Genomic DNA, 26,605 nt, shown 5'->3' with positions numbered 1-26,605 from the left:
TACCCAAAGGCCAGATTAAGTATCACAGCCATGATATTCAAAACTAAATCATCCATTGCCTGTCTTCAAACTTAGAAGCTAATTCGTTGAAGGAAATTAAAAGAGTGTCATTTTTCTCATTAATCATTGATACGATTCAAGAGTTATAGAAGAAAGATCAAATGAGTTACATTATAAGCTATGTAAATTTTACGGAAGTAAACGATAGCTTAGAAAACGAAGTTTCTAGAGGGGCCGAGATTATAGAAGTGTTTTTAGGGCTTTACATGTAAGAAATCCAACTGCATCCGGACTTGCCTGAAAAAAAAAAAAAAAAAAAAAAAAGTGAAGAGGGCAGGGATATGATGACACTGCTGTGATGAGTGGTGCTTACTCAGATGTTAAGAAGAGACTTGAAGAATTTGAGAAACGAGCTATATACATTCACTGCACAGTACATAACCTAAACTTTGTTATTAATGATGGCGTCAAAGGTGTAAAAGAAGTTGCCAGTTACTTTACAACATACAGGTATATATATATATATATATATATATATATATATATATATATATATATATATATATATATATATATATATATATATATATTTGGACAAAGTATAAATAGGTGGGATATTCTGTCATCATTGACAGGAGAATCAAATATAACTTTGAAAAAGCTCAATCCAGTCACCTGGGCGTCACGGTATCAGTCCATCGTAGCTATCAGATTGAGGTATCCTGATGTAATGAAAACTCTTCGAAAACTTTCACTGACAAGTAAGAAGACTAACGAGATATCAGAAGCAGAGCGATTGCCGAAAGTCATGGATTCTTTCGATTTTGCATTTCCTGACTGTGGAGCTGTCAAAAATATCTTCACAACTGAACATCGCATCGCAACTTCTCCAAACTAAATTAATTGACCTTGAGAAAGCTTTACGCACTCTTGAAGAAAGCCGAGAAGAATTGAATAAAATGAGAGAATACCATCAAATAAAACAAGAGGCCACAGCTGTTGCTGCAAAGTGGAAAGTGAACCCTGTATTCGCAGAAAAAAGGCAACCCAAAGTGAAAAAGAAACACTTGATAAACTTTTAGAAGATCATCGGCTTTCGGACACAGAGGCTTGCTTCAGGGTTAATGTTTACAATAGGCTTCTAGATATCGCGTACAATGAAATAGAGAACCGTTTTACATCGTTACAATCAATTCTTGATTAATTTTCAATTATATTCCCAAAAGTCCTTTTGAACCTTTTAGACGAAGAAGTTTTATTTGGAGCTAGGAAATACAAGGTAGAAGATTTAAAAATTTTATTTGATGCTAGAAATGAATTAGAGAGACTGTTTTTTGGAAAATGTATTTGTTTATTTTAAAAACCAAAATTAAATCTAGACAAGGTATGGCTGAGTGACGAATGGTAGACGGTTATCACAAAATTTTCACACCATTGCATTGGCATGATAATAAAAATAACATGTGTTGGCAACCTTCCAAAAGAAACAGAAAATGCGCACAAACTGACTCCGCCATATTTTAGTTTGCTTCAAGAATATCTGCAGATCGCTGACGTACTTGACTTGACAACGTGTTTTCCACACAGCTCTTCCCCTTGGTAAGTCCGTTACCTTTTATTTCTTGATGTTTCTGTTCTTTTACTTTCTGTTCCAGGGAGAGAATCGAAAGCTTGGAAATTTAAAGATTCGGAAATTACAGAAACCTGTAAGTAGACTGATAGTTACAATTCCTGAGTTGCAATGTCTGAACAAATTTTAGTTAGGGCTGAAAGACTACAAAAGAAGTACCAGCCAAAACTTGGCCCGTCCTTACCATATTTCAAAGATTAACACTGTTCTTGAATTGGCGATATTACTTGTAAGGACGTATCTTCGCCCTTACTGGTTTATGTAAATAATAAGGTAAAACAATTAAATATATTTTATACATACATACATATACATAATACTGTATAATTTTATTTTCATGATTCAATTAATAAGGTTGTATATAATCTATTAGATCTGGCCAGACACACACACACACACACACACACACACATATATAATATATATATATATATATATATATATATATATATATATATATATATATATATATATATATATATATATATATATACAGTGGCGGCGGTTGGACGTTAAAAGTGAGGGGGCAAGACATGATCTGAATATTTTATATAAATGTTAGTTTTCCTGGTTGTTTCTAACATTTTGTTTGACGAAAGGTTGTATAACTAATAGGATACTATATTTTCAGTTAAAATACCGTATATCGTATATAATAGTTTATTAAGTAAATTGAGAAGAACAACGCAAGTAGATACTAGCCCTTTGTACTCTTAAACAACGAAAGTGTAAGAAGAGATTTGATTCCTTGCTCATGAACATCTTAAAATTCTGTCTGGAAAACTGTGTGATCAGATTATTTAATAAATTTGCAAAACAAATAAATAGAAAGGATAATATTAATCATAGTAATGAATAATGATGCTTGTTTTGCAAAAGTTATATTGAAACTGACGTGAGGATTAATGAAAAACTTAATATTTAATTCCAAACATGATATTAAATGGATGTTATTACTCTTAGAAAATGAAAGACAGTAAATACTACAAGCATATGCTACGACATTTAAAGAAATATTTGCTTTTGCAACTTCTTGAAATATGTTCGTTGCCATTAGGTGCAGATTTCACTTTCTTGGAACACATCAAAACACAACAATACTTACAATCCACACTTCAGTTATACAAAATAAACTTAAAACCTAGAATTATGTTCAATTTACTAAATTTTATTGTATATACACTCGTACATCCTTAAACACAACACTTCACTCGTATATTACACTACAAAACAATGGAAAAGGTAGAAGTTGTTTCTTATCACGCTCTTTTTAATCGATATTCCTTACTTTAGAAAGAAGAAAAGACATTTTAGGAACTGTCAATTTTTGTGCAATTAAAGAATAACTTGTGAAATAGGCCCTACTTTTTTGCATAATGTTCTTTCGATTAGCTTCAAAGCGGCTCACTAACATATCGAGCCCTTGTAAGAAGAAATGAAAGTATGCTGAAATTGTGCTCCAATAGGTTATTTTTGGGGGTTATTTTCTGTGGCGATTAAAACGCAATTACTGTAGCTTTCTTTACTCCACGGGAAGACAACCAATACGTATTCAGGCAACAGCAAATATTATATGGCAGCATTTTTTCCTATTAATCAGTAACACATACAAAATCGTTATATTTCCAAATGAAACTATATACATTAATTGGTTACTTAAAAAAAGTGCGGGGGCAACTGCCCCCCTTTGCCCCCCCTAATCGCCGCCCATGTATATATATATATATATATATATATATATATATATAGTGGCGTATTTAGGGGGGGGTCCAGACTTAAATCCCCCGAAATCTTGCTATAGTAAAGTATATGAAATATCTTGCAGAATTTTCATATTTTCAGGCAAAGCCCCCCCCCCCCGAAACAAAATCGTAAATACGCCACTGTATATATATGATGAGAAATAAAGGAAGTGGTGGAATGTATAAAATGAAAGGAAACGGCAGAACCCCGAGAAAACCAACGAACACGGTGTTTGTCCACCACAAAGCCCATTTGGCGCAAGCTGATATCGAATCAGGGACCCCACGCACCAGAAGTGAACTTTCTACCACTGAGGCAACGTGGCCCCTCAACCAATTGAAAATCACGCTGCTTTGAGTACAAGGGAAACACTGAGAAGGAATCCCTGGTAAGTTTCTCAGACATATTTCAGCTGAATAAGCACAGAGACTTCTCAGAACGCAAACATCAACTCCTTATTGCTACAACGAGAGATTCTCAAAACCAGTTTCTTTACAATTTAATGGTACACAGATAAGGTATGCAGTTAACACGTTGGCTACCAACGTCCCATATGGGACACAGCGGACGAGGGACCGATTCATAGACATAAACCGCCACTATAGACCGGTCATAAGAAAATTACTTTACCCACAGACCATCTGCTAGAACGAGCCCGAGCGTCTCACATATGGGACGCTGGTCCTTGGTGAAAACCAATGCGTCCCAAATATATATTTTTGTGTCGGTAGCAAATGTTTAAGGCATTGTTGTATACAAGTGCAACCTTTTTCGACTAAGATGTCGCCTACTGTATTTCTTTCAGAAAAAAAAATGTTCCGAGAGGGCACAGTTAGTGTTCGGATGGACACATATTATTTTCACACTACTATTTTATTTGTTATTATATTATAGACGTATTAATTTCGTCTCCTCGGGGAGGGGGGAGACACTCTTAGAGTTCCGAGGGGGGAAGCAGTGCAACCAAAAACATGTCTGGAAGAAACACTAGACCAGTTAGCACTACTCTGCTTCTTTTTCTAAAATCAGGCAATATTGACTGACTGACGTCGTTCGTCGTTCAATCGGCTTCTTGAAAAGCAATGTTATTTCTTTCAATGCAGGAAATACATTTCCAATGACATGACTTTTTAAAAAACAAAAATAGTTTCAGAGTTATTATCATATATAATCATATATGTCATTACATATAATCAATTGGTAACCTTCGTTCGCGCTCTTTTCTTCTTTTCAGGCAAATCTTGAGTTCTTAAAATATTTATCTTTTTCTTCAGTAATTTTGGTTGTTCTAAATGACACTCAGTAATACAGGAGCTGTATCATCATTTGATTACACTGTCGAAATCATCAAATTCCCGAGGTGCACACACACACGCTATTTATTCATTCCATCTGCACCTGAAGGGGACTATTTTTTGGCGCGCTTCAATCTGCGCAAGTTACCAAAATATAGTCATTCATAATTAGGAATACATACTACACTAAGAGGTGTTCATACTCCGGCTACATGTGTGTGATTCAACGGGGAACCAACGTTAGCTAGTATAGTAATGACGCGATGTTACGTGGATTGGAGATTCTCGATTCTTGTAGCGTTTCTCAGGTGAAAGGACCTTCAGGAACGTTTAAGAAAGGACTGATCATTCATTCATTATCTATACCATGCTAATGTCCAAAATGATACTTTTTTAAACATAATATGAAACTATTTTTATCGTTACTACTTATCAGTGGCATTCGTGACACGTCGCAGGTTTTCTCGAGTGACGTGATCATTTGGAGAAAGATCAAATTGCTTGCTATTGGAGGAATCGAAGAAATTTATTTTGTTTTAATTTACCTGTTCACCTTCTCAAGATCTTTGTGTTTGCACCTCCTCAGCCATCACGAGCCAGCTGGGTTGTCACTCTTTCGATCACTTTCACGCTTACAAACGTCATTTGCTCGCACGCACGATTAGGAAAACATCACCGCGTAGCAGGTTGTTCAATTCCTAACCATGGGATTTCAAATGGGAGAATCCAGCATCGAAGGCTTCGAGAGAGGCAAAAAGGAAGAGAAAAACATCGAACATATGTGAGTATGTGGAACATGTGTGGATATGTGGAAGATACCCTCTCTTTCCCCTGACACCCCGCAACGTCCTAAACCTTTGCGTAGCTCTATACGAGAACACACAAGGGCAATTTCAAAAGGAAAAACGTCCCAATATTTTGACCAAATCTTCATTTCTTATTTCGCGCTCTGCATGGCCTTGTGTACTCAGTGGTTTGCTCATCAAGAAACGAGGAGAAGGAATACGCATCGTCTTTAGACGCTTTTACAGTACAACCGACCCCCCCGAAACACCTTTGCCAGTCACATCACTTCTCCATATGTTTCCACCCGTGGCTGTATCACAAGTAGGAACACATGACGCAGTAGGAGGTCGAGTGCTCTACATGGAAACTATTCTCAAATGTCGGTTTCAGGTTACAAACCGTTAGCAATATGAGCAGTTTGAAAGATAACGTATGGTAATGAAGATGTCAGATGATTGAATATATATATATATATATCTCAGGTCAGTTAAATGTGATTTTCTCTGCCAATTGTGCTATTCAAAGACATTGCGTGTCGCTCGTTACGGCTAACACGCAAACCACGCTTCTTTCACGATCGAATGTTATTGGAGACAAGACAGACCACAACAGATACACCCACAGGATTTTTCCAGAAGGAGGAGAGGGGATACCAATACACAAGTGAAGTCGCGAGTACATCTGAAGCACATTGTGAAACTTGATTAACTACATACAATAAGTACTGTAGCTAGCTATACTGTAGTGACTGAGTAAGCAGATCTGTTCTGAAATGTATTTTGAACAAAACTTTCAAAAATCCAGGGGGGGGGGAGAGCAATTGCTGGCCCTTGCTCCCAGGCCTCCACTGCGGGCGCGCCTTGAATTCTTATAATGCACAATGTTAGCTGTTTTTTTTTATTTTATTTTTTTTTTTTATTCATGGCTAATGTTGTTTTAAACAAGTTTCAAGCATTTTCTTCTTTTTTGCTTTTAACTGGATGACATAAACGCATATTTCTGGGACTTATTCCTGTTTCGTCGAATACCTTATGGTACTCACTATCGTACAACTGGCCACCATAGGCGTAACTACAGTTATACCCTACAAAGTTTTCTTACCGTGCACACATCAGGCGCTGAAAATAGAGAAGGTACGTACATTGATATTCATTCTATCTGTACTTTCTCTTATACCAGTGAATATGCGTATTGTAACATGTAATGAGTTACCCGGTTTTCTTCCACTTATATTTGAGGTGGCGTTAGTCATTTGTTTATCGGTTGAATGTCTTATTATGAGACCCTTAACGGGTTCAGTATATGAGACCGGTCTCATAATGTGACCCATATACTAATATTGGGTCTTATATTAGGAGCTCATTTGTATCGACATTTCTGTATTCACAAAGTAGTCTCTGAGACAGTCCTGTACGTAGAGCCAGTGATTTCGTTGGCATTGTACTGTCATTTTGGACACATTTATCCTCATTTGGTACATATTTGAACATTGTTCGATTATCATTTAATGTTTGTATATTTCATTTTTATTGCATTATTATCTTCTTTTGTTTTTGCTTACGTCATAGCAGAATTTATGTTTGTCAGATAGATGGCAGTGTTGTTGGTCAAGTCGAACATGAACTACCTGATGTAGTTCCTTCCGTGTGCTTCTTTTTACTCATTAAACAGCAGTATTACATTAAAGTATAATATTCATGCTAATATGTCAGTGTTGTGGTATATCTATTGTGTGACTCTTTCAAAGGCAGAAGTGTCTTATGTGTATTTGTAGAAGTGGTGAAATACTTGTAAGTTAGTGCAGTTTAAATACAAATTTCAACACAGCCTTATTTACTGTATTATCTATCAGCGTCTATGGTAAATAAAACAATATTTTCTGTGCAAGCAGCAGATGGTCCTCCAACAAACATTAAAGGAAGTTATAAAAATCGTTGCAGTTTATGCGCACAAAAAGTGTAAAATTTTACATTGCGTATATTCTAAAATTGAAGAAAATGAGTTACATTGAAAGCGTAACGTTTTATATTTTTGTGCCGTCATAGAATTTGGCAGTGTTGAATGATGAATTAATAAAAGAACTCTTTTAAGATTACACAAAAAGCCGGGGTCTCTTATTAGGTACCCCTCATAAAAATGGCAGTGTAGGAACTTTGGTCACATTTTTCAATATAATTTTTTTATTGTTATATTTGTATGTATTCCAACAGTTTGTATCGTAAATTAGATATTCCACCAATTATATTAAAGTAACAACAGTGTGTTTATGCTATAATTAACCAGTATATAGCATCTTAACTTTTAGTGTCTCATATTCGGGGTTCTTACCCTATGATGAAAACACAATTCTTTTCGCCCGAGATTTTTAGGGATTTCTGACTCGGAAATTTTCGGGCAGCCCCAAAAACTGTTAAATACGGATATTTTCCTATTTCATGTAATGTACGATACGGACACGGACATGGACCCAAAAATGCAAACAGTCCGTACAAAATACGGACATATGGCAGCCCTAGCTATAAGACCCTATAGTCTTCACTTTGGATCTGTGCCTAGCTGGAAGCATAAGTCATTCGGTGAAACAGAAAACACGATTTCTGCTATATTTTTGCTCCAGGAGAGGTTTGCCCAAAACATTATATAAGACTGTACGTATCAAGCAGGGGGGTACGCAGTGGGTGGGTGCTGGGGGTCCGGACTCCCCTTCCCGAAATATCGACTTTTTTTTTTTTGATAATGTAGTCTACTTTTAGGGGCAATTTTAGAAATTTTCATATAATTTAACCCCAAACTGTATTTGGATCCCCCCGAAACGCTTTAGACCCCTCCCGAAATACATTCCTGCGTACGTCCCTGGTATCAAGCAAAGGTATTTTGCTATACACATAGGTCTATACACAAAATAAATAACTATAACTATAGAAACTTGAGCAAAGTACATTAAATTTAAACTATAGAAGCAGTATTGTCCTTGTCCACTATACAGTAGGCACGACGACGACCACACACATGCTCACAAAGAGACGCGAACACACAAAAGCCAAGGTTAATAGAGTAGCACAAAAGCAACTGGTCTAACGGCTCTTTTTCTCACACACATCTTTCCGCCCAAAAAGAAAGAAATTCCGAGAGTTGGCAAAAATTAACCCTAGAGCCAGTGGCGTATTTACGATTTTGTTTCAGGGAGGGCCTTGCTAACTTTCAATGGGGGGGGGCTTTGCCTGAAAATGTAAACATTCTGCAAGATATTTCATATAGCCTACTTTAGTAAGTAAGATTTCGGGGAGGCCTTAAGCCCGGAAGCCTTCCCCTTAAGTACGCCAAGGCCTAGAGCCCGCTGCAGGAGGGAAAAAATACTATTTAAGGATCAGATTTTCAAGGAAGGGCGATCGGCCCGAACAAAGAGAATAGTTGTTATTACATTAATTGTGTTTTGAACTTTTTCCAGATATGTTTAGTAATTGCACATACAATATCAAGGATTTGTGTGTGTGTGTGTGTGTTTCTTTTTCTTCATTTAATGATGGGAGTCTAACAATTGTAAAACCAAACCAGGTTTTATGCAGTGTTGCCAGATTGGCCTACAAGTAGCAGATTGGGCGATTTATTTAAAGTACCCGCGCTTCCAAAATTTCAAATTCGGCGACGCGTTACTTTTGGGGACACTTTTAATTATCTGCAGGCTACATATAACTCTTAAGAATACGTTATTTTTTTTTTTATTTTTATATAAGGAATCATGAATTATTAGTTTTATACAATACAATAAAAATTCTGTTTGTTGAGTATTCTATTCACAATAAACAATAGTTTTACTGAAACTAACATGTTCAACTAGTTTAATTCTTGTTTTAGTACTTTTTCATATCCAGCTCTGGCAACACTTTTTCTTAAGTCTGTGCTGTTGCAGTATTATTAACCGTGTTGCTGTCTCAGTTACTGCCTGGGGTTAATTGTTATGACAGGTGTGTAAATGAACATCGCAAATTTAATTGTTACTGTGTTGTCCATGTTAGTTACACTTTAAACAGTGTTTCAAACAATGCATAACTGGTGCACTGGTTTCACCGACACCTGGTTTCAATATTAATTGAATGAATATCACGAAATGCAAAACGAACTCCAACAGCTGCAGTGGCTCAGAGATAAATCGTTTACCTCTGGTGTGAGATTCCTGGTTCGATCCCAGCTCACGCCAAATGGGCTTTGTGGTAGACAAACACCGTGTGCGTCGGATTTCTCGGGGTTCTTCAGTTTTCCACCATTTCATTCGTTCTCATAGTCACTATCACTTTTAGCCTACACAGAATAATCGTGAGACATAAAACTTAAAGATTTGTAAAAAAAAAAAAAAAAAAAAAAAAAAAAAAAAAAAAAAAGCCACTAAAAGGTTGAGCATTAAAAGCAAACTTAGCTGCCTGCACCATGTCTTCTGATAACAGCTTTTTTTTTTTTTTTTTTTTTTTTGTTTACATTTCTGTGAAACAGCTACATTTCTGTATAATTTCTGTATAATAAATTTTTCTGTATAATAAATAAATAAATTTCTTGTGGAAAAACGCTGACCATCCCCCATCACCACATACTTTTAAACAAAAACGTGAGAAGTCCTCGATTGTACGATGAACGTGAAAGCCAACTCCGCCCCATGATATCATCTGTGAGACGGGGCGTGGCATTCCGGGAACATCTGATTGGCAGAGACGCTCTTAGGTCATGTCAACATCGTCACACATGGCTGAAGAAATACGAGCGCTTTCAAGCGGATCACATAAGAAAGGCAGAGGTTCAGAGAAGAAGAAAGTTCTTGTTGCGCATATGCACAACGTCTTCGGTTGTTTTCCAAGACGGGCGAGAGATGGCGTTGTTAAACTTCAAGCGCAAGAGCAGAAACAAGCTGTGACGTGTACAGCTGGCTCCCTACCTCTCTCTCCAGAGAGCGCAGGGGAGGGGGAGAAGCATACAACGTTCATTTATTATACATATCAATATGAATTATATCTCATCACAACAATAGATTATTTATAAAAAAAAGGTCGAATAACTTTCATTAACTATATTTAGATAATAATATTCACAATATTTTAGAAATTTATTACTTTATTTTGGGAGTTTTTCCCAATTTTTTTTAAATAAGGTATTAGGATCTGAGACAATTAGAAGACGTTACCTTTTGAAAAATTCAGTTTTACGGAAAAATGCTGTTCCATTCGCCTGCGCTATGTCTATATATGCAGAACTTGGGAACGCAAGAGATACCTTCCTCAACGTTATAATCTATATTTCATGAAAAATACCGGGAAATCTTGTGCCATTTGTAAATACTCTAATGTATAAAATATATTGTAATATTTTCGTTTTATCAGAAAATGAGAAATTACAGTAAAAGTGCTTCTTCATATCTCATAGATTAAAAAAAAAAAAATCCTATAATTGCTTGTGCATGATGACTGGTTAGTGAATCATTCATTCATTTTTTCAGTTATATATATAGCTTATTCATACACACATACACATTCGTATTAACAACACACACATGTACACACATGTTTGTCAAGAATCACGCCAAACTGTGAGTAGATGACTTGCACGTGGTGAGACATATTCTACGCAGGAATACTAAGATCTCATAACATCGAGGTAGTGTGTGTGTGCAACCATATGTAACATGTTCTAGCTACATACGTATATGATAATTTTTTGGATACACTTTACCGAAGCCGGCAGTTAACATGTTAAATACATGTAAGGGCAAATGGTAGTGCGTTCCTTTGTATGAGAATGGTTGATTCAGCAACATGCACTGTGTAGAGGAAATGATTTCAGTTTCAGATTTTGATAGTGTGAAGTACTTTCGTTAGGGACATGCATTCCTGGTACAAGATTGGCTGAAAAGGCGGTACTGGCAGCACCTTCGGTGGGGTTGGCCAAATAAAGAGGCTGGGCCAGGATGCACATCAAGGATTCCCGAAATCCCTCCTATTACGGGATCTTCCTATCAAATTATGCCGCCCACTATATTTTATATAAACACTTCTCCCAGCCTATTTTTTTCGCGCTCTACAATGTGAAGCTTACGTACGCTTGATGCAGAGGGGAGTGTCGCATATATTGGCAGCTCGGACAATTACGTCTAGCAAGTAGCTCATAACGCCTTTACTCATGTTCACAGCTCGTTTTTTTTTTTTTTTTTTTTTTTCATTCTCTTTTTTGCGACGAAATAAAATAATGTGTTTTATGAGATTTCCATACAAGTATACAGAAACCATCGTTTACTTACAATCAAGCAACAAATTTGACAAGATTTCTTTCTGTACACTCTCCTGTGTCACCAATGAGTTGACACACAAGTTTCCGTCAACAACAGTCGGACTCCAGCATCAAGCGTGAGTACGCTACGGGTTAGCGATTTTGCTACGCAATCAGGAGGTTCCAAAGGCGAATCCAGTGGCCTGCCAACCTGACTGAGATTTTTCTAGATTTTTCCTCAGTTCTACAAGGCTACTGCCGGTTTGCTTTTCCTATTTGGTTGTGGATTATTAGTAGATTAAGTCCATTGTATCCTAGTTTTGCAAACTGTACCGAAGACCGGCTTTACCATACGTGCAACATACCGGCTTTACCATACGTATATTCACAAGGCGTCAAAATCTGCCATACTTGTATTATTTAAAACAAATATTCTTGCTGGAAACAGATTTCGTGATGATCGTAGTTAAATTTACTAAGCTGACCTATTTGAATACTATATTCATAAATCATGTTTAGGTAGCATTGGTTTAAGGTAGGGGTGGATCCAAGACGGATTTCTGGGGGGGGGGGGCGTTGGGTTGTAATACTGCTACTTAGAGCTACTTTTAAGAGCTCCAAACTCTAGGATGGGTTTTGTTTATACATAAAATAAGAAAGTACCCCTTCTAGGGGGGGGGGGGCGATTGCCCTAATCGTTTCCCCGGATCCGCCCCTGGTTTAAGGTCACATGGACAGTCCTAAAACAATAGTTAGCTACCACAGTTTTGATATGAAAACTGGTTTCGTCTTTGTCAGAAACAAGTTCCTTGTCACAAGGTAGAAACAATTTGTATTTTTTTTTTTAAATTTTAACAGATGCAGAAGGAAAATCAAGAAATAAAAAAAAGAACTAGTTGCACTGGAATTGGAAACTAATATATTGACATTGAAGCTTGATATTGAATCTATAAAAAGGATTACCATCTTTCCTTTTCAAGTGGGTTTGCTTTGTATTTCACTACCATAATAGATTATTATTTAAAGAAAAACAGACATGAGATTATATTAACAGTGTTTGGGCCTTTCTGAGTACGAATTCACTTTCCCTCCCATTCCTTGTTCATGATGAGGTAGCAGGGGCGGCTCCAGGGGGAAGGGGCGATCGGGGCGATCGCTCCCCCCAGAAGAGGAAACTTTCTTATTTTATATATATAAATAAAACCCATCCCAAAGTTTGGAGCCCTTAAAAGTAGCAGTATGACAACCCACTGCCCCCCTCAGAAGTCGGTCCTGGATCCGCCCCTGTGAGGTAGCATACTAAAAATCGTAGCTCTTAAAATTTGTTCTTTCTCCAGAAAGAGGGGAGGGCACCTAATGATGCCATTGTATGGGGGGTGACAAATTGCTAGGGTCGGCTCTGACTGTATCTGGATTTTTTTTTTTTAATCAACTGCAGGGAGACAAGACGAAACATACTTACTCTCACTGTAATTTCCTTACTACATCATATCTGTTTATTAATACAATTTACGATTATACCGTAAGTAATGTCAGTATATATGCTAGTTTAACTTCATGACCTCATTTAAAAAAAAAAAAGGTAATAATGGGAAATTATTTATGAGCAAACTTGTTAAACACGAGCCTTCGCGTTATATAGCGCAAGGTACGTCTTGAGACCTTGCTTTTATAAGATAAATATTAAAGGTAAAATTAAATATTACTCAATTTAATAATTATTTTATTTATAAGGTAGATATCCAGGCCTATAGTACATTAATTCACTGTTATACAATTATGCAAATATATTTATTATTAATGGTATATAGTAATATTTACTTAATTTATGTCGTTTATTTATGTATATATATTAGAGATTTTTTTTTTTTTTTTTTTTTTTTTTTTTACAGTTAGCTAGCTTCTAACATTTATTTTTACATGCTAGTTTTTGTCTTTTATATGCCTGTCGAGGAGGCTAGCAGAGAATCCCATTGTATTCTGTCTTTCTAGCTTGGAATATTCCATTCTAGTTGTTGGCGCTAAAAATTTTCAAAGGAAATTTTTGTAGGTATTTTTTTAGCAGGCTAAAACATATAAAAAGGCAGCCTCCCCCGTCTTTCGTTGCTGTGCGTTGTAGGAGTCCTTGAATATAGGATCTCGGCCAGTCAGTTCGCTGCATTATTAGTGAATTTGCAGTTTGGAGAAATTAGTTACTGTATGTAGTCAGATTAGAGATTCTGCTACAATACAGATGTCCGCTGAAAGAATTGAGCTTTGGCCGTAATACAGTTTAAACCATGTTAGGGAATCAGGAATTGTTTTGTTTTTTAGAATTTGATCCTACGCCTATAACAGAGGCTACTTGGGTCATTTATTGGTTGATTAGAATGGAAGTATGTAAGTTTCCTATGGGGTCTATGTCAGAGGTAAGAGACGCTCGAATAGAGTTAGAAATTGGTTCCGTCCTAGTGCTGGAGGAACTTTTTATTTGAATCCAAATGCGTTTGGGTTCGATCCCCTGTGTATTTATTTATTAGCACAATTAGGTGCTATGGATGATTAGAATTTTTCTCACTGCAACTTTCATGCAGGAAAGTGTGAGAGTGAGTGCCAGTGGCGTATTTACGATTTTGTTTCAGGGGGGGCTTTGCTAGCTTTCGGAGGGGGGGCTTTGCCTGAAAATGTGAAAATTCTGCAAGATATTTCATATTCTTTACTATAGTAAGTAAGATTTCGGGGAGGCTTAAGCCCGGAACCCCCCTCTAAATACTCCACTGGTGAGTGCTGACCTAATTCCTCATTTCTTGAGTGCAAGGAAATTTAGTCAGAAACCAACCTATCCTACAAATATAGTCTATTTTAGATAGATTTCTTATGGTAGACTTAATTTGGAGTCTTAGATTCAAAGTTAGGCCAGACTGTGTCCTGAAAGTCAAGGCCCAGTCTTTGAATTGTAGGAGTGCGGGCCAGAGTTAAGTGTTACTGCAACCCGTATTTCCACAGGTCCCTTCTTAATTAGAGAGACTTTAAATAATTAATGAAATTAGGAAAATTAGAAGTTAGCTTGAATTCTTTCTTTCTCCATTAGTTATTGAGCAGGAGATTTGGATGCATATAGAGACAGAGTGGCGTCCTTAGATTATAGCCATTATTCCACCTCCTAAATTAGAATATTTATTTGTAATAAATAATTAATCTCCACACTAAATTCCTCGAATTTTTAATTTAATTTCTGTGATATGAACCAATCCTAGACATAACGAGCGGGAGTTTATTTTTTGATGTATTGTTTTATATTCATAGAGCTGGTGGTAGTTAATGCGAATTGTTTTCGTAATTTCAAAGTTTTATTTTATTTGGAAGAAAAAAATAATAGTATAATTCTTGAGGGAAGTGGAAGTTATTCAGTTACTTCATTTCAAGTAGGGGCTGAGCCAAATATCAAATTTATATTTAATTTTACGAGTGTGATAGAGCGATCGCCAACAGCGCGATTTTTAATTCCAATAAAAAGAATTCACAGTGCCGCCATTTCAGAAACGGTCAGGACCGTTGGTGTATTTCACGGTTTCTCAACCTGGAGGTCGTGAGAATCTTTCATCGTGGTCGCAAAGATAAGTGGAGAAGATGAATAAAATTAGAATCTAATACAGGAAAATATTTTTAATTATTATTTTGAATTTTGTTCTGATAGGCATATTTTTATTTTTATACAGTACATGCTGTTAAGAACAACAAAAAAATGGAACTACTAAACGTTTTCAACAGATGCAGAGTTGTTTGAAAATCAATATAAATGAAAGAGGCAGGCCTACGATATGAAACTAATGAGAACTGCATATTGAAATTAAAAAAAAAAAAAAAAAAGCAACAAAACCTGCAGATTGGAATACATTTGAAACTGGAAACACTAATCCTCAATAGCTGCGTTGCGTTTGTCGATAAATCAACAATGGACAAATTATTCTGTTGGCAATAAAAGGGATCCTTTGTTGTTCTTTGCGGAATTGTACTGTACACGTAGCCTATGTGTGTGAGCGAATAGTCTTTTTTCCAGCAAGCTGGCCACAATGAAGGTATATTTTTGGTGTGGTTTTATTTGTTCCTAAGTTTTAAATATAAACAAGTTGGTTTTAACAGTTTTTCGTCATACTGAACACATGCACAACAATATACCAAATTCACAACAATATGAGAGAACTCAAAGTGGAGGCCCCTCGAAAATTAAAATACTCAATAACTGTTTAACAACTGTCCAACTTAAAAAAAAAAAAAAAATAGAAATCACTTTATTTTTTATCATTTGACCCAAAACTCCAGTTTTAAAATTTTCAAACGGCCTCCATTTTGAAACAGTATGACGGATCGGATTCGATATTTGTAATATGAATGAACTGACCAAATTTGGTTTTAATCCATTCGCTTTTAGGGAAGTTACTGTATCTACTATATACAAGAAATAGATTCTACTATTTTAGAAATAATTGAATATAGTGCGATCTCCTCAATAGGTATATTAAAAATCCCAAACCAGAAAAAATCTTACATTTATTTATGCAGAATAAGTGAAGAAATCAAGGTTAGCCAACCGGAGCGTTAACGCGATCTACTGAAAATATCCAATCAAGCTACTATTGTGCTGCCAAAATGTCTTGAGCCGTGGCAAAAATGCGAACTAAGGCTCACACCCCGACACACCTTCGCGTTGAGCCAATAAGGGTTCAGCAGCTGCTAAGCGAGAGAGCCTTAGCGAAAGAGATTGGAATTCCTTCAGCCGATAGCAGCGCCTGAAACGGAAGAATAGGTGTCAAGTCAATGTGGTATATTTATAAAGATATATCACATTGACTTGACACCTGGTTTTCCGTTAAAAGCGCTGTTGTCGGCTGAAGGAATTCCACTCTCTTTCGTCATCCGCTCTCACGCTTAGAAACAGCTGAACCCTCATTGGCTAAACGCATGGGTGTGTGAGGATGTGAGCTTTAGTTCGCATTTTTGCCACGGCTCAAGACATTTTGGCAGCACTATAGTAGTTCGCGATCGACGGTTTGGTGATCACTGGTGTAGATGAACAACGAAACATTTCTTATTTCATGCTCCCTAGGCGTTATCTAGTGCTGTGGGATATATCAATCAATCCAGCTCGTTATTTTTCAATATTTCGATATTTTTCGATGTATTAGACTATTATTCAATATTCCGATAAGCGGGGTGTGACGCACAGTGGTCGGAAACTGAGAAAAAGCGGTGAAAAATCGATTTTGTCAACTTTGGCGCCTATGAAATCGGTATTGATACTTGATTATAAGTATCTCTTCTGCTTCCAAACCCGGAAGCGGTTGAATAGTAGTACAATGGACTCAAATACTGTGTGTTTAGTAGTGTTATTTGTTATCCATTGTCATATCATTTATATGATAGCTTTGTTAGTGTTACCGAAAAGTTACATATATACGCTGATGTTAGTAGCTCTGTCGTCTAAGCTTATCCTTGCTTATCTGCAAAATAGGTTTATTGAGTTGACCATGAGTAGTACACAGGTTGAGCATTGGAAGTAGCTGCAGCCAAGTGCAGCTGAAGGACTCAGTCTTATCTAACTGGAAATGCGTAATGAGTAATGTTGTGATAACAATCGAGATCCGCTATCTGAGCCTTACAAAAGGAAAAGGCATATTGCCTGTACGATATTTGGATTACCCTTTGTCCCTGAATCAAAGTTGTAGTGCAAGCCTCATACATATTGCTATATAATAAACTATCAGTCATGTGGATCTGCTGTATATTACACGTTAGCGCAGTAGTATATAAGAAGATTCTATACTGAATCTTTTAATCTTACCGAAACAACGTAATCCTGAACTAAATTGCATTCCAGTAAGTATTAGTGTTTCTTCGAAGATGGTGCGAATGCAAAACCGCGAACTTTCCCAATTTCACCTCACCCAATTTCTCCTCACCTTTATTACTCCCTACATTGTTCCTTTGGTTATATTTTGCAGTATTTGACATTTATGCGAGGGGATTCCATACTTTTGGACCACCCTGTATATATAACTGTATGTATTGCAGCAGGTGTTCTTCGAATCACTTTCGTAGTAGTTGCAATCGATTTAGAAAGGACAATTAAGTGTAGAACGACAGAGAGACGTCCATCATCTTCCATAGTTTCGGAATAAACTTTTTTGTCCCCTTTTTCAAAGTTTCCGACCACTGTGTGACGGGGAACCTGTTTCTCAGCTCTATTAAAAGCGAGATAGCGTTGTGCGCGGCAACTTATATTGTGAAAATCAGTGGCGTACCCAAGGGAGGTTCAGGAGTTTTAATGACTACTCTTGAGCAAGATATTGGGTGATATCAATAAAAAATAAGTAACTACTCCAGAGAAGTCCTGCTCGAGAGTCGGAGTAACTGCACCTGGAGTAATCTCTTCCCTCAATTTCGTATCAATAAAACAAGCCACTACTCAGGTCTAGACTGCTCCAGATTTATGAACGTTCACTCGCGTTTCCTCTACGCGTAGCAGTGAGTCATATCAATAAAAGAAGTGATTACTCATTTCTCCTATCCGTCGCGCGGTCATTTCGTTGTGGGTAACCTATGGCGCAGTATCCTAAACGCCCAGAAGGGACAAGTAGCAACGACAATTTCAATCCAAGTGCATTTGTGGATATTATAAAAGAGTTTCCAATGTACTTTCAAAGTCACAGCTACCAGAAAGTAAACGAAGGAAAGCCGAAGTTTTGAAGGCAATTACAGTGAAATGCAACGAAATATCAAATACACCTACGACTGAGACACAAATCCAAAAGAGAATCTTTAATATTCGAGCAAGAATAAAACAAAAAACTAATTTGGACAAAACAGGGAAACAAAAATGTAATACTCAAACCATGGGAACGAACCTACTGGACCTGATGGATGTTGGATTCGAATCCAGCAATATGAAGATTAACACGACAAGCGCATATCACGTGTTGTTCAAGGTCTTTGTAAATTGTTTGGCTTTAAAAACGAAATCAGACACTTGGCCCCTTTGTTTCCTCTTTTAAAAAAAGCTCAGCCAGTCACGTCATAAAGCACGTCCATCTGATTGCGTTTTCCACACCATACGTGTCCCCTTTCGCCTACATATACATTCATATGTATATTTCCTTCCCATCAACATTGAATTGAGTTGATTTTGAATTTAACATCCCTTTCAGTAGCGAGGCTATATGAGACGGGACCTACTGATTAACGTGGAATCCGAACCACATGAACTCCCACCGGGAATCGAACGCGGGTCTCCCAAAGGTATGTACGCTAATTGCTTAGCCACGAAGGAGCTCTTCCTATTAACGTATTCATCTCCAAAATATTAGGTTTCTTCATTGCCACGGCTCGATAAAGAATGAGCTGTGAGCCGAGCTGCTGGAGCTGTTGAGAACCCTAAACCTGGACCAAGCAGTTTTGAACATGTGTGGTCGGCGCCCTCTAACTTTTAACGATTTGTGGTTCGAACTTGCTCGTCCGGAACTCAAACCCAGAACCTCGTGAACGATGTCCTTGCCTCCTAGTCTTCACGACTACCGAGGTCAATAGTCAACTAGTGTTTAGTATTCTGATACAAACCATTTATCTTTCATGTTTATACACGGTGTTGTTATAATAATAATAATAATAATAATAATGTTATAGTAATAGTAGTGTCATTGATAATAAGAATATTGTCTGTGTAGGATACTTGAAGAAAGTACTTGAAACTACAGCACTTGGCTCGATTGGTACGTTTTAGCTCGACTCGACTCAAAACTCGAGTCAAATTCGAGTCGAATTTCCAGTCGAGTTGGAGGAAATTTTTCAGCCGAGTTCTCGAGTCGAGCCCAAAGATGTCTGTTACGAGTCGGGTCGAGTTTCAATGAAAACTCGCTCGAACTCGCTCGTGTCCATCCCTACGACTTTCGGTTCGTTTTCCTAAAAACTGTTATCCTAAAAAATAAATAGAATAGTACCAGCAGTGTACCCCCGGAATACTAAGTATGCCCTCCAGAACATTTTTTTTTTTTCCTGAAAGAATGACTGTGTAAAACAATCATATACTCTACCATATTTCGAATGGAGTCACCTACTGAGCTTGCTCCACAAATTTGGAGAAGTTACCTGCATCACAGAGGAGTCTCTGATTTTTATTGATATCAAACGTGGAGTAGTTACTCGGCTCGAGAATAGAGGTGTGGTACTCCAAAGGGGCTGGGTTTCCCCGAGGTCAGCCGAACGAGTAGTGCTCAATTCTTCTTTCATTGATACCAATGCGAGTGACTACTAAAAAATTGGGAATAATGAGTAACTTCTCCGTTTTAGTGATATCACCTATTAAGTAAAAATAAGCATTAACAATACTACCTGTATAAAGTTTAGAGCTCTGAATTCCCACCCCGCTGATGAACCTCTGCATCCGCTGCTGGTGAGAGTTGTTTTTGCATCATAGCCTGTGCATATGCCATGCTTCGGACAGGAATCCATGCTTCTTTGTCTTCAGTCACACATACGGAACATCTGACTCTTGTATGGGAATACGAAAGAGTTAAGAAAAATAACAAAACGGTATTTTGCGTGGCCAAGATAATACGCAGGTAAATTTATCATTATTATAATAGCGTTTTAATGCGGCCAACTTCCAAGATAGACAGGTGGCCAATGTATTATGGGAAAATGCAGGTTCAAGACGAACCAGGCCAAGAGGAGCAGGTTGTCAACTTAGAGAGGTGGCCAAGTTGACAGGTTTTACTGTAAATAGGTTTATAGACAAAACAAACAATCCTGACAAAAATTTGTTATAAGCAAGTCAAATGACGCTGTTGCTTATAAAATTCCAGAAACAGCACGCAGTGAATTTACAATAGTACGTTGATGCTATTTAACAAAATAAATAGGCCTAAATACGAATGTTTCTAATGTTTGAAATATCAGCAACCACCAAAATCAATACAGGAAAGAGATATTTGACTGGCGATTACTTCGCATAACATAATCGTATGTTATATCAGAACTGCAACGCCATAAATACATTAGACAGTGGTTCGGGGTCATTTTTCCAGTTTTTAATAAACTGGAAGTGAAAATAGTGAAAGATAGACCAGGTAAACGGTGGTAGTTTCACATATTTGCAAAATAAGAATAGGCAGAGTAGATCACGAACCTTCGCCGCCATCTTGAAATACGCCATTTTGAATTTGTGATATTTTTTTGAAATGGAAAGGTAGTGATGTAATATATCAACTAGGGCCAGCATGTTCTCAAAAAGTCAATTTTGAACTTTAATGATCATTGGATGTACTTATTTGGAAGATTTAGGATCATCTTTGTAGATATTTACGAAAATCTAGAAGACAAATACTCGTGTGTTGAAAGTTTGGATTATCATGAAAACACATGTAAATTAAACATATTCACGAGTCAAGAAAACTTACAGTGAAATTTGTCATCCAAGTTGTATATTATTACATTATTATTATCGTCAAATTTCACTGTTGGATGGTCCTAAAGCTTCCAAATAAGTACAGATAACAATCACTGAAGCTCATAATTGACTTTTATAGAACATGCTGGCCCTAATTGATATATCACATCACTATCTTTCCATTTAAAAGTTATCACAGATTTCAAAATGGCGTATTTCAAAATGGTGGCGGAGGTTCGTAATCTGCTGTACACATTCTTCTTTTGCTAGTATGTGAAACTACCACCGTTTGAATTGTCTGTTTTCCAATATTTTCACAATTCAACAGTTTATTTGAGGTATTTCAATAACATAGCATAGCCCTTCTTCCACCAACTTTGACCACCTCCCCCTCCGTTTCTTACGGCACTCAGCCGCTATAACTTTGCACATATACATATTTTCACATCCTCTATCAGGTGCACTATGTCTCATCCCGCAACTCGATTCATCCATTTGGACCCTTTACTTGTGAGCTTCCTAGTGGCTAAGTGGCTAGCGCATGCGCCTTTGGCATAGGAAACCAGGGTTTGATTCCTGGTGGAAATTCATGTGGTTCAAATGATATCACGTTAAGATGTAGGTCCACGTCGCATTAGCCTCGATGCTGAATGAAACGCTAAGCCGCAAATTAAACTAAATCAATATTAAATGTAATCTGTTTATTTGTTTTACGTATGGACTGATATGTCCTCTTTCACCTTCTACTCCATGTCCTTGCGTAACAACAAAGTTATGATGGACGTCCTTGTATTTAAGTGCAATGGCACTTAAAATAGTGTTTATACAGATGACTATCAAAATAATGGAAACACTTGTGTATCATGGTTGCTTTGTTGAAATTTAGCGTCCCTTTTCAGCATTCACGTTACATAAAACGTGGACCTATTTAAAAAAAAGAATCCGAAAGACTGTAATGCGTTCAAAATTCAATGTTCTCCCACCAGGAATCGAACTAAGGATCATATCACAAAAGGCGCACGCACTAGCCACTAGACCAAAGGGAAACTCTACAACATGTACATAACGTGTTAGGTGTTAATATTAAGGATGCTTGTATAGCAGCTGGCCGTTGTTGTAGAGATCACAACGGGTCGTGAAGCTTGACCTAGCTATACCAATTTCAGCATACAATAGAACGCGAGGGAGTGTCCGTTTGTCAACCGCCATCCATGAAATTTTACCAGCCTTGTTTCTCGCTTTATACGGAGAACATCTCCTGAGGGTACAGTGCTGTCCGATTGTCGTTATGTTTATTTTCGTTGTTATTGTTTTATATGTTTGCTATGCGATTGTCGTTATGTTTGTTTTTGTTCCTATTGTTTTACATGTTTGCTATTATTAGTGTTACCGTTTAATAACAGAATAATTGATAGTATTCGTGTCCTAATTCTTTAAGTACTTTTTTTTTTTTTTTTTTTTTGTCGCTTGTTCGTTAGCTGTAATATTTTACATTGCACAAGCTTTGCTTTTAACAGTCTTAAATCTGATTTAAACTATTAGCTGAGCAAAACAGTACGTTTATTGTAAATATATATATATATATATATATATATATATATATATATATATATATATATATATATATATATATATATTAACATGTAAGACTTTCACCAACTATCCAGTTTGGCTTCATCAGACACTATCTCAGAGACAGTGCTGATGAAGCAAACTTCTTACACGTTAATATAGCCTATATATATATATATACAATAAACGTATCGTTCTCTGTCTTCTAACTTGTAAGTTTCGGTAACATTGTTGCTTTTTTTTTTTTTTTTTTTAACGTTTTGTCAAGTGTGCGTTCGGAAGGTAACTCCACCAATTGAGCCGAATTCTTCTGATGCATCACACGTGAAGCAAAGCAGTTGTGTGCTTGGTGTAGAACCCAGACTTCACGAGTCCTCACGGTCACTAATATGTAATGTATTGTAGTATGCACACAGTCGTAATACAAAATAATATACCTCTCTGAGCCTTAAAGAGGGTAAATTGCATCTCCAGCAGCAGACTGCTCCTCCGCCTGACAGAACTAAGCACTTTATTGTATAAACAGTATTACAATATTCCTCTCGACCTTACCACCAATGTCCAAGATAGATAAATAAGGAGAAGAAGAAAAGAGGAACTCTTTCAGCAGTAAGTTGATAGCTGTTAATTTTATATATTTAATTATATACGGTGTTTGGGATTATTTGTGTATTTAACAGTGTGTGTGCCTTTAGCTGGCAACAGTGTTCAAGTTGCTTAACGCTTTTCTATTGTTTGTGAACAGTGGGAGTATGGAGGCAAGAACATGTAGTTTTTAGCGGACCATATATCATGGTGGAAGATCATACAATATAGTTTGAACAATTAGCCATCGTTGTTACAAGCAGATAGAACTAAAAAGACCTTGCATATGTTTATTCTCGTGTGTTATTTTTGTGTGTAAATTGAAGTTGTAATCATTTAAACACAGTGAATTTATATTTGATTGCATTCATGTGGTATACGAATCAAGCCTTACAGTCCACTACTCTGAACATTGTTTTTAGCATTGTCATTGTACTTTAGTAAAATTACAAACATATACAGTACATTCAAATTGTACATAGGGGGCGCGGTGGCTCAGTGGTAGAGCGTTCACCTCCGGTGCTTGGGGTCCCTGGTTCCATCCCAGCTCGCGCCGTGTGGACTTTGTGGTGGACAAACACTGTGCTCGTGGGATTTCTCGGGGTTCTCCCGTTTCCTCCCACTTTCTTCATTCCACCATTTCACTCATTTCTCATTATCACCGTCTCCTTTAGCCTAACCGGCATAACCGTGGGACGTTAAACTTAAAAGAGATTTTCAAATTGTACATACGATGTATGGCCATCTGCAATAAACTGTTGTCCATCTACTGCTGGACAAGTCTCTCTCCAAATCTCCATATTTATCTACCTTTTCCAAGTTTCTTCTTGAACTCATGATACCACCTTATGGAGGAACGTTGCAAAGGTTCTTGCGGAGCACAGTGGCTCGGTGACACAGCGTTTACCTCTGGGACTTGGAGTCCCCGGTTCGATCCCTACCCAACTAAGTTTGTGACGGATAACATTGTGTCCGTGGGGATTTTCTCAGAGATCCCCCGTTTCCTCCCACATTCTCATTCCACCAAATCTTCCATCATCATTTACTTGCCAGAATTATCGTCTCTCTTAGCCTAAAGGGCATAATCGTGGGAAGTTAAGCTGAAATACTTCATTTCATTTTCATTTGCGAAGATTCTTCTACCATGTTGGTGACAACCGTCAGTTGCTTTGGTTTATTGGCCATTTATTTCTTCATGACCACGCTACGGACTATTTTATCAATGATTTTCACGAATGGTTGCTATTATATAAACATAAAAATATCTTAAAATATGCAGCTTATCTGATTAATACAGGTTTTATACTATACAGATAGATATATAGATATAGATAGATAGACAGATGTAGATATAGATATAGATAGATAGATAGATAGAAAGATAGATATAGATATAAATATAGATAGATAGATATTGATATAAATATAAATATATAGATATAGATATATATAGATATAAATATATATATAAATAGATATAGATATAAATAGAAAGATATAGATAGATATAGATATATATAGATATAGATAGATATAAATATAGATATAGATAGATATAGATATAGATATAGATATAGATATAGATATAGATATAGATATAGATATAGATATAAAATGCCAATCACAGAATCACAAATGTCCACAAAACAGTGTATACTTTTTGAAACTACTTTTTGGGACTACAGCACTGTACAGTTACATCAGATCACAGAGAAACTCAAAGTGGAAAGTCAATGATACAAAACATTGCAAGAAATTAGAGATTGTAGAAATTAGTTCAATATTGAAACTGTAGATCTGGCTATAAGTGAACCAAATTTCCCTTACTTATCTTCAGCGTTGCACATTTTAGTGAAATTAACACATGTAATTTATGTATAATATAGCCTTGTGTATTCACGTAGTTACAGAAACAATAATTGATTTTTCATTGCCTGTTTCAAAATATGAAACTCTACTTTGTTAGCTTAATGCACACTTTAAATTTGAAGTGGAAAGATAGCCTTTTACGTCCATATTCACAATCAGCATAAAGCATATATGTAATATATTGTATATGTAATAAATCATCCTGTCATGAACACATCCACGTCCGTTATGGGCTCCTGTTCATATTTCATATTTAGAACATTAATATTACATATATATATATATATATATATATATATATATATATATATATATATATATATATATAATGCTTATCGATTGCGAGAAGACTCATGCATATAAAATGAGAAAGAAAAAGAGGACGACCTTTTTCCTTTATGCTTAGTAACAATATCCTGGAAATGAATTTCCTGTACTCTTTTACAGCATTATTTCTTTTTATTATTATTATCATTTTATTACTTCTATTGCTGTAGGCTTTTCTCAGTTTTCATATGTGTGTTTTGTCCTCTCTATATATGCATGTTGTCTCCGCTGTTCTGCATTAATTTATCTGCATTTATAAACGGTAGATGTGAATGTGTATGCATGGAAATGCTGTACTTGTGAAAGTTCGATCAACGCCTTGTTTGGAATCTGATTGATGGTTATAAGAGTCTCGTCGTTACAATTAGATTCCATGGAATTGACAAGCAGTGGCAGCATCAGCTTTAATTTCTTGATGGGGCAAGCGATGGGTTAGAGACACTTTTAGGAGGCAGCTATTTTTTGTTTACCGAAAATAATTTTATATTTCTTAACCTATATTACAATATAACGTGTGTGCAACAGATTCATAGCACAGGGCCCGAGTCTCCCCCGAAAAAAATTTTGTCGTTCCTTCCATGTGAAAGATCAACACAAATTGCTTGATATGTTTTATACAGTGTGTCCGTAAAGTTGCGCAACCCAAAGTTTGATTGCCTATATCTTTTGAACCAAGAGCGATAAAGACCTGAGACTTGAAACAAATGTAAGCGTGTTCTATGTAGATATTTTCGAGATCATGACCAATGTCAGAATTTGTAACGCTTTTGTATGGTAATGAAAGAAAATGACGAAAGTGTAAAATATAAAATGTACAAAATGAAGAAAATCGATATTCACTTGTAGAAGACTGATTTCCTGCCTGAGTATATGCAATATGCATCAACATTTATCCATTGGTGCAAAAATGTGACAAAAGTGATGCAGTGTTGCCACGTAAAAAGGCTATTTAATTCAAGCATATACATATATATATACAGAAACGCGGCCCCTGCCAACACTGTTGTCGTAAAATTACTGTAACAGATGTGTTTTACGTTAATTAATGGTAAGCAACGAGAATTTGCAGATACAGTAATTGACAACCTGACTTTTTATGGAAAAAATTGGGATTGTGTTAGGTTTATT

Source organism: Thermobia domestica, chromosome 12, assembly GCF_964235325.1.
Source record: "Thermobia domestica chromosome 12, izTheDome1.hap1.1, whole genome shotgun sequence".
Taxonomy (NCBI): domain Eukaryota; kingdom Metazoa; phylum Arthropoda; class Insecta; order Zygentoma; family Lepismatidae; genus Thermobia; species Thermobia domestica.
The sequence above is the reverse complement of the archived record's forward strand: the minus strand, read 5'-3'. Positions refer to the sequence as shown.